Source organism: Triticum dicoccoides, chromosome 7B (genome assembly GCF_002162155.2).
Source record: "Triticum dicoccoides isolate Atlit2015 ecotype Zavitan chromosome 7B, WEW_v2.0, whole genome shotgun sequence".
Taxonomy (NCBI): domain Eukaryota; kingdom Viridiplantae; phylum Streptophyta; class Magnoliopsida; order Poales; family Poaceae; genus Triticum; species Triticum dicoccoides.
In genome coordinates this window covers 249,832,518-249,843,533 of record NC_041393.1, presented here as the reverse complement: position 1 = coordinate 249,843,533, position 11,016 = coordinate 249,832,518, and positions in this window count along the sequence as shown.

Genomic DNA, 11,016 nt, shown 5'->3' with positions numbered 1-11,016 from the left:
TGGTCGAAAGAGGAAATAATGGGGGTGAAAAGTAGCACACACTGGCTATCCAACTGGTCTCTAGGTCTAATAGGGAAATAAAGGGAAATGCAGTACAAACTCAATATAAACCCGATCTATTGGTTGAAAAAGGAAAGAAAGTGGGGACTGGGGGACAAGTCAACATAGTAAGTCCAGCACTAGATTTTCTAGCCTCACATAGTATAAGGTGGCTATACCGAAAAAAATGGGACCAACCCAGATATCCTGTTGTGATGTTTGTTGCCCCGAGCCATTCTTATGTAATGCCACTGGTAAAATGTAGCAGTCGCACTATTAAAAGTAAGGACACGTTAAACCAATGTTGTTTTCAATGTAATGCCTCCAATAATATGAATCAATGGCACTTTTTTACATGTCCTGCTAAATTTCCCATTAAGATAAGTTGCTTCTTTTCGTTAGAAATGCAACTGTCTTGGTCCGCCTACTCTCCCGTGCCCAAATACCGACTCTGTAGCAGCTGTTAATGTAATGTTGCTGGTAAAATGAAGCAATGGCATCATTAAAGTAATGTCGTATTTAACGGTTGTAATAGTTAATCCTAATGCCCACACTAATATCTAGCAATGCTACTGCTTTAGAAATTGCTACTGTCCTTGTAGGATTGCCATTCAGATAAGGAACATGCTTCTTTTCATTTGATGCATGTTTCATCACTTGTTAGTCACCCTCCTTTCCACCTTTTTTGTGCAAACAGATATGTACATTTCATGCTCGATCTTAGTTGAACTGCACAAATGATATCCAATTTATAACTGAACATTCCAGGAGCTTCACAACCAACCTTGATGTTGCTCAATTTTATTGCAACTAATGAAGAAGAAGTTGTGTGGGTTTCGTTTTCTGATGGAAATGGAACCGGGGCTGGATCCCTTTTCTTAAAAAAATGAAGAAGAAGTTGCTAGCTCATGGGACATTGCTTCATTTTAGGTGAACTGCACCAAAAGGTCCCATGAATTGAATCATCCATGTTGGTGACTGAAAGAGCCAGCTTTAGCATCCCAGTCTAAGCACCCCCGGCCTCCATCCTTGTGACGCACTGTACACCTCATTGGCCACCTACTCGACCCTAGTGTCACTGATAAAATGAAGTAATAATAGAGTTAAAATAGAGCGATTGTCCTCTCTATCATTTCATTTCCAATGTAGATAAAGAAAGTGCTTCTCTTTGTTAATGTATGTTTCATCAACTAGTCCTGTTGTTAATGTTTAAGCATTTCCGCAAACTGGGGTGCTTAATTTTAGTTAATCTGCAGAAAAATAGAGATTTGAATGTCTCAAGGCCCCTCCTTGTACTACCATTGTACACTGATGTTCATCACTGGCAGAAGGTGTATCTGGGAGACTTGGGACGATTTCCAGTATGAGGCGTACCGTATGAGGCGTACCGTATGAGGCGTCGCAGGGCCCATCTCGCCCTCGCAGCATGGCATACTATGATACTATCGCATATGTTCTTCTATTTATTTTGTGTGTTTTATCAACTAGTGCCACTATAATGTAATCACGCTTTTTTATTATCTGTGCAAACAGGGTTATTCAGTTGCATTTTGGTGGAACTGCACAAATGTATGTATGGAACCAGCATATATGCAGAGTGCGAGGTGTGCCAAGTAAAAATTACCGACACCAACCATGTTCCTCTATGGACTGATCTTTCTCGGCAGTAAATCCTCTAACCCAATACTAGTAGCTTATATTCGCAGTTTTCTAGGGAGTACTCTTTTCTGAAAGAAGCACCAATTATTTTTGTTTATTTGTACACAGTGTCACAACTTTGACCCAAAGGTCCAGAGCTATTTTAGGGTGATTGGCATAGTACTCGGAGACTGATTGTAAGCATGATTTTCATTAGCTGTCACACTGATTGTAAGCATGAGCAGGTGGAAGATTAGGTTAGTGCAAAGCTTACCTTAAACCCTACCGCCGCTGTTGAAACGAGGCGAGCGTCAAGGGAACCATGGAGAATGGCGGTGAAGCGATGTCGCGCCATCCGACCTCCTCTTGCAGTGGGAGAACAAATAATCCTGTGGCTCCGACTGGCTCTGCACCCTCATGAATGGCACACCGTACTCGATTGATTCGTTATCCTCTGGATTCTCGACCTTCGACCTGTATGCCCACAACCTCCGCCTGACTGTCGCCTCGGGCGAATCTGCCTACTCCATCGCCCAGAGGAGATACTCGATGAACTCGGAGGACTGCGGCGTGACTGCGCCGAGGAGTACATGTACATCGCCACCCTCATCGTCGTTGTCTCGCTCTTTCGCATACATTGCCACATGGCCCTCACTGTCCTCGAAATATCCCACTCATTGTCAAACCAAGTAAGGATCTCCTTCAACCTGGCTAGCTTTGACTGGTCGCCGCCGGTGATCTGCCTGATTCGCTGCTGCATCCTCTCTATAGATGTCCTTATGAGTGGTCCGGTGCTAGCTTTGGAATATGGGAGGAGAGACGGTGGTCTTGCAATAGAGAAGAGGGAGAGGCGAGACGGTGGTTTCGGAATGGAGATGATGGAGAGGAGAGGAGGTGGTTTTGCAATGGAGAAGAGGGAGAGGCGAGATGGTGGTTTTGGAATGGAGATGATGGAGAGGAGAGGAGGTGGTTTTGCAATGGAGAAGAGGGAGAGGAGCGTGCGGCAGCGATTTAGGATTGGAAGAGAGGGCCGACGCGCTGTGAGTGGATCAAAATCAAAATCAATTTACCCTTCAATTAAGAAAGCGACCCCACATTAACTAGTCTCCCTTTTATTCTGGGTCATAATTGACCATGATTTTCGCAAACAAAATATATGTTATACATTGCAAAAATAATATAATTTGAAAGTACATTCAGATACGAACCAAACGATACAATTTTTGGTGACATGCATTCACATTTTGCTTGTCAAATAGAGTACATGGTCAAACTTTGACCCAAAATACGCAAAACAAAAAAATACTTCCAAGACCAGCGCCGCTCTTCCGCTCTTCTCCTCTTAAACCACCGCCGCTCCTCTCCTGTTCCAATCTAAATCCAGCGCCGCTCCTCTCCTCTTCCATTTCAAAACCACCGCCCCTCCTCTCCTGTTCCAATCCAAAACCAGCATCGCACCTCTCCCGTTCTAATCCAAAACCAGCGCTGCTCCTCTCCTCTTCCACTCAAAAACCACCGTCGGCGAGTGAAGGTGCTGCGGAGAAGTAGATCGATGGAGGAGTACAACTGATATGTGAGGATCACAGACGGCGACCCTGTGAAGCTAGCTAGGATGTTGGAGATATAGTCTTGGTTTGACAACAAGGACCAACTAGTAGCGACGGCGACATCCATGGCCAAATATCTGCAACAGAGCGAAAAGGCGGCGATACTCCCGGAGGGAGTCGCGCGGGAGTACATAGAGCTGCTCCTCTAGGCCATGGAGCAAACAGATTCACCGAATCCGATCGTGAGGGAGCGGTGGTGGGAGTATCGATCCCAGATGGAGCATCCACCAGAGATTAAAGGATCGAGCATCTACAGGGTGTCGTTTGTGAGGGTGTCGTGCCAGAGCGAGCCGGTGGAGTCTTTGTCGACCAAACCCAACTGCAAGAGGAGAAAAGTAGTTGGCCCAACGATGCTTCCCCGCTATCCTCTCCCTCGCCGTTCACATCGTCTCACGGGGCGGCTGTCTGCCGCCGAGGAATAGGAGGGGACTACCCCCAGCCCAATAGTCGGGCAGGCTGTGAATTGTCAGGAGGAGCTTAGGGTTGTCAGTATTTGCAGGTTGTGAATTGTGTTTTGTGTTGTGTAGTTTGAGAGTACTTTCAGATATGAATGTCATTTGAATTTTAGATTTGCAGTATTGAGCATATGAAGTATTTTATGAATTCTAGAGATCTATTTTTAGCACTTAAAAAATGTAGTTTCATAGGAGTATAAAAGTGTAGACAATGTGATTCTCAGAGAAAAAACTGCAAGTTTCAGTTTCAGATAAGAAACTGCAAGTTCAGTTTCAGATAAAAAACTGCAACTTTCAGAGGCAGAGCATTTATATTAACACGACCTTTTCAAACAGGGTTAACATCATGTTGGAAGTTTTATTCATGGTCGAAAATGGAACTACCAGCCAGTTAACATCATGCTGATCAACATTCATGCATAGCACATCTTCATATGATGCACAGTTAAAAAGATATGCTATTTTCAAAATGCCCACACAATGTCGAGTGTCTGAAACACAGAGAAAACGAGGGACGGAGTTTTGGCAAGTGTTGGACATGGTGTGCGTAGATGACAATGGGGACCCACATGTCAATAAAGGCAGATGCAAAAAATTTGGAGATACTTTCCCTGCACAGGTGGAATCGAACTTGGGCGGAACACCTGTCGGTTAGTGTCACTTGGCCACTAGGCTAGTTCAGTAGTTTCGTTATTAATAAGGCACTTCCTCAGGTGGTCGGATCCCCTCCTGCACCTTTGTGCGCTCGCTGCGACATCGTTGTCTGCCGTTGTGAACATGCTGAACAAATGAGAGGAATCTGGAGAGGACTGTACGTGGAGAGGCGGACAGTCGGGACCCACCAGGTCTATAGCCGTACGCAAGCAAGTGCCTCATTGAAAAAATACTTCCTCCTAATGCTATACCGACGTTGGGGCCCACGGGTTTGTCAACATAGTTACATTTTTTAGGTGCTTCAACATAGTTACTATAGAAGGTAAATTCACAACGAATCCGGGGAGCTCGCAGGTATCATTTATTATCACTGGGGCAGCAAGTATCAGCTGGGTTTTGGGCTGCCCCGTCTAGGCTTTCTTTTTTTAACATGCGCAGCCCACGACCTCGGATGGGAGGCCCATAGGCCTGTTTGTATTTTCTTGAGGGCCGTCTTGTATCGACCGGCCTATGGACCTCCCATCCAAGGTTTTATTTTTCCTGAAACATCAGCAACCCAATTTATGTATTCTTTTGAAGAAAACGCAGAGGTCTGTTCTATTTTTCTATATAAGAATAGGAACGCCTGGTCCAACTTATGTTTCCCTTCTAACTATATTATATATTTAAATTATTTTATATGTTATTATATATTATTTTTATTGTCATCATATATTTAATAGATACTTACATATGTAATAAAACAATATCCCACATCTTATTAACTTATAAAAATAATTTCTTAACAATAAAATCCTGGATTTTTTTGGCACGAAAATCCTAGTGACTGTGTACAAAAGCTTGGTAAGATTTAAGGATGAATGTAATAATAAATCGCTTATTATTTAAATATATTTATAACAAAACGCTCAGGCCTTGTTTATTTTTTGATAACATTGCTGGCCCAACCCAACATTATAATTAGAATCAACCCAGCAAAATCGTGTATTTCGAGAAACTGCAAATGGCCTATAGTTTTTTAGGAAAGAAATAAATGGGTTGCATGGACGCTACATTATTTATTCACCCAGCCCAGCTAATGGACTATAATTCAAAAAAAAGATCAAATTGACTGTAAATTCTACCCCGCAAAAAAAACTGTAAATTCTGAAAAAATGGGTTGAATACGTGCCACATTTTTGGTGGCTGAAATGTGGGCCAATAGGTCGAAGCCAATGCAAGTCATTGTCAACTTAGTCAACAAATGATTCTGACATCGTTAGCCGTTGGATTTACGTCCAACGACCGACATCCATCTTCAATCTCTCATCTTCTTCCTCCAGCACCATCAGGACCACCTCCCGCCTCCTGGTGCTAGCAGCTCTGTTTAGCACGCTTCGCTGTGAAGCGCTACTCCACCGTTGGCCAGGCCATCCCTCCACCCCTCCCCACCTCCTGTTCTTCTCCACCGACTGCCAAACCACACCGCACTAGAACCAGTTAACCCTCGTACACCTCTCTGTCTGCGACTCTACTCCCGCGTCTTCCCATCACCGGCTCGTTGCTGTCCGGTGCCTCGCCGTCGTCCACCACCTTGGATGCGCTCGATGCGGCGTGGTTAACATGGTCAACGAACGACACCATCGGAAGTAGACTGTGCATGGAGAGGCTGACAGCTGGGTACACGGCCGCACGCAAAGAAATGCCTCCTTATTACGTGCAAAATAATGATTCCTCCACCTGATAGCTGGGACCCACCGGAAGGGCCTCTGTATTTCGCGAAAAAAATGTTCACCCGCTGACAGGTCGGACCCACCAGCTATATCTTCGCACGTAAGGAAGTGCCTCCTTATTACGCACAAAAAAATAAATACCCCCCTGCTAGCTGGGACCCGCGATAGTGGGAGGCTGACTTCTGAGCCAACTAAGTTGACGGGGACGGAGTGCTTTGTCAACTTAGTCAATATGAACGATTCTAGCTCCAGTGACCGTACGATGTCCATCCAACGGCCGTAGTGCTTCCTACCTCTGGTCTTCTTGCTCTAGCCGCCCAAACCAGCGTCGGTCGTGCCGCGTGCTCCTGCCTCCCGTGGTCGGCTGTGATGCCGCGGAGGCCTCACCGCCCCATACTACTCCCACCGCTGGCCAGGCCATCCCTCTACTCACCCACACCCCCTGTTATTCTGCAGCGACGACAGCCTCACACTGCAGCCAAACCAGTGAACCCTCATACTCCTCTACGCATGGGCATCCACTACCGCGTCTTCGCCGGCTCCGTGTTGTCCCCTTCCTAGGCCTCGCCGTCATCCATCGCCCTGGTGCTCTCGGCGTGGCGTGGTCAATGTGGTTATGGAAAGACTTCCATCGGAAGAGTACTGTACGTTGATAGGCTGACAACTGGGTCCAGGGCAGCCGCAAGGAATTGGCTCCTTATTACGCGTAAAATAATTATTCCTCCACCTGACAGCAGGTACCCACCGGACGGGCCACTGTATTTCACGAAAAAAACGTTCCCCCCTGACTGCTGGGACCCACCAGCTACATCTTTGCACACAAGGAACTGCGTTCGTGCAAAAAAAACAATTCACCCCCCCCCCCTGACTGCTGGGACCCACCAGCTACATCTTCGCACGCAGGGAAGTGCCTGACAGTCGGGACCCACCTGGTCGAAGTGTATGTAGCATTGTCATTCTGGTCGTGAACATGTACGTACATACTGGTCGATGTAGAGGCGCACACGTGTCGTAGTAGAGGCGTGCACGTAGCATGTACACGTACGTACAGCGGCCAGTGTGCAAGAAAGAAAATACGGCCACGTACATACATACGGGCGGGGTCTCGAACGCCTACTCGCGCATACGTATGGCCAGGCTCGTGTACATGGCTGGGTCGAAAGAGAGAAACTGCGTCATCATCGTGTTCATGGGGAGGCAACGGAATGCGCCGTGTTCATCGGGAGGCAACGGAACGCGTGGGAGCCAACCGGCTTGGACGGAACAGCCGATGGAAACGAGGTCTGGCGTACTGCAGAAAGGAGGAAACGGCCTTGTATTTGACCGGCCACGTTCGAAACAGGATCATGTTCATCGGGAGGGGTCTGGCATACTGCAAAATAGAGGAAAAGGACTTGTGTTGGACCTCCTATGGTCAAAACAGGGTCCTATTGATCGGGAGGGGTGTGGCGTACCACAAAACGGAGGAAACGGACTTGTGTTGGAGCGCTACGGTCGAAATGGGGGTCCTGTTCATTGGAAGGGGTGTGGCGTACCGCAAAACGGGACTCCACAGGATATTGTTCATCTCCACCATCGACCTCCTCCAGCATCCACGGGCTACTATTCATCCACCGTCGACCTCCTCCAGCCTCCACCTATGACTGTTCATCCACGGGCTCCTGTTCATCCAGCCTCCACCGCGCGCTACTCCACCGGCTACTGTTCCACCAGCCCTCTCCACGGGCTACTGTTCATCCAGCCCTCCATCGTCTATTGTTCATCCAACCCTCCACGGGGTCGTCCTGTTCATCCAGCCCTCCACGGGGTCCTGTTCATCCAGCCCCAACCGTCTCGATCAATCAGGGTCCTGTTCATCCAGAGGCAACACCACGGGGTCCTGTTCATCCACCCCCACCGGGAACTGTTCATCCAAACACCCCCAGCAATGCTCACTGTTCATCTAGAGGCAGCATCGATTGGCTTCAGTTAGCAGCAGTAGCGAAGGAATCGCTCGATCGGGTTCAGTTAATAGCCATCGATTGATCGCTCGGGTTCAACAACGCGTAGCCTGCAGTGCAATCGCTCGGGTTCAGTAGGCGAATGCCTCGCTCGGGTTCAGTTAGAGCCCAATGCCTCACACCCACGTGCATGCATGTATGATCGAAACGCGCAAACCTCTGTGCATCGCTCGGCCCTGACCACCCACTGTAACTGGGAACACCCCGATATTTTCCACGCCCTCGCTTCTACCACGGGTTTTTCCATCATGAACGGCCCAAAGAATTTCATGCAACTGCGTCTCTGGCCCGCCCAGGATGAAAAGCCCATTTTTTGTCATGATTTTTATCCTAGAAGTAGGAGCCCACCACATCTATGATGATACCGGGTTTTGTCACAATTATCGTCATAGAAGTGTCATAAGTATGACAGAAAAAAATTCGTTCGACCCAAAATGTCACGGATGTGTCTTTTTTTTGTAGTGCATCACTGTTGTCAGTTCTGCTCCTTTAGGAGATATTATTCAAAAAAGAGAAGCCACAGGACGAGTTGCCAAGTGGGCCATTGAGCTTGGGCCTCATGGTTTAAAGTACATGCCTCGCACTGCCATCAAGTCTCAAGCACTGGTGGATTTCATCAACGACTGGACAGAGCTGCAGATGCCTGAAGAGCAGCCAGATAACACATATTGGACTATTCACTTTGATGGGTCCAGGCAATTGGAGGGCTCGGGGGCTGGAGTTGTCTTAGCTCCCCCTCGAGGTGACAAGTTTTGTTATGTTCTAAGGTTGATGTTTCCCTGTACTAACAATGCAGCTAAGTACGAAGCCTTGCTCCATGGTCTTCGGATGGCTAAGGAGATGAACTTAAGCCGGGTGAGATGTTTCGGCGACTCAGACTTGGTGGCTCAACAAGTCTCAGGCAACTGGGATTCTAAGGATCCACTCATGGCGGCTTACCGCCGTGAAGTTGATGTTATTGCTGGGTACTTCAAGGGTTATCAAGTGGAGCACATTGATCACAGGAAAAATGAGGCGGCTGATGCTTTGAGCCGGTTGGGATCACAGTGTAAGCCGGTGCCACCTAACACTTTCTTAGATATTCTACATAACCCTTCTGTCAAGTTGCCTACAAAGGAATATCTGGGTGTCCCTGGCCCGGAGGCACAATTGGTAGCGGCTCTTCATGCTATCCCGGATTGGACAGTACCATATTTGGCTTATATGACCCAGGGCGAGTTACCCGAGGATGAGACTTTGGCCAGGCAGATAACCCGACAGTCTAAGTCAATGACAATTCCCAATGGCGAGACACACCATCGCAATGTCACTGGGGCGTTTCAGTGTTGCGTCTCTCCTGAGGAGGGTCGTGAGATTCATGAAGGAGATTGTGGTCATCATGCTGGTTCAAAGTCCCTTGTGGCCAAAGCTTTTCGTCATGGATTTTATTGGCTGACGACTCATGCTGATGTAGAAGATTCGGTCAGTAGATGTGATGGTTGTCAGAAATTTTTATGGCGAGCTCATGTGCCGGCTCAAGAATTGAGGATGATTCCAATTACTTGGCCGTTTGCAGTCTGGGGCCTTGATATGGTTGGGCCTTTTAAAAGATTCAAGGATAAAAAGACCCACCTCTTGGTGGCGGTTGACAAATTTACAAAATGGGTTGAAGCAGAGCCGGTCAGTAAGTGTGACGCGGTAACGGCGGTTCAATTCATTAAAAAGGTGAATTTTCGCTTTGGCTTTCCCCACAGTATCATAACCGATAATGGCACTAACTTGTCCAAAGGTGCTATGAAAGAGTTTCGTCAATGTGAGCATATTAGACTTGATGTGTCGTCAGTAGCTCACCCCCAATCCAATGGTCAAGCTGAAAGAGCCAATCAAGAAATTTTGAGAGGCATCAAGCCCCGGCTTATGGTTCCTTTACAACGGACGCCGGGTTGTTGGGTGGAGGAGTTACCTTCTGTGATATGGAGTATCAACACTACCCCCAACAGATCTACGGGTTACATGCCTTTCTTCATGTTTTACGGAGTAGAGGCGGTTCTCCCTAGTGACATCCGTCATGACTCTCCTCGCGTGGCGGCTTACATTGAAGCTGATAATGAGCAAGCATGTCGGGATGCACTTGACCTGTTAGATGAGAAGCGCTATCTTGCGGCAGCCCGTTCGGCGATTTATCAACAAGATTTGTGCCATTACCATAGCCGCCGGGTTAAGTCTAGAACCTTTCAGGAAGGTGATTTGGTGCTCCGGCTCATCCAGGATCAGACTGATATGCACAAGTTATCCCCACCTTGGGAAGGGCCCTTTGTGGTCAGCAAGAATTTGAACAGCGGGTCATACTACCTTATCGACATTCGGGAGCACAAAGACTCACGTAAGTCGGAGAAGGAGACCCGCCGGCCGTGGAATATTGCTCATCTTCGGCCTTACTACACTTGAGCCACCGGCTCTTATGATGTACATATTTTTGATGATGTATATATTATGATGATTATAATAAAGCCGGGTCTCTGTCGTTTCATCTTCAACAATCATACGCCTTCATCATCATAATTTCAAAGACAAAATGGGGGCTGGTCGTATTCGAATCATAGCTATTAACCCCTTTTGGCCGGCTTCTTTGCCGTATTCGAACCATAGCCGCAAACATTTTGATCATCTGGGGGCTTGGTCATATTCAAATCACAGCTATTAACCCCTCTTCGGCCGGCTCATGATCGTATTCGAATCATAGTCGTTAAACACTTTGATCATTGGGGGCTTGATCATATTCGAATCATGGCTATTAACCCCTTTGGTCCGGATTCCTGGTCGTATTTGAACCATAGCCGTAAACACTTAGATCACTTGGGGGCTGGATCATATTCGAATCACATCTATTAACCCCGCTGCTCATCATCGTATTCAAATCATAGCCGTTAAA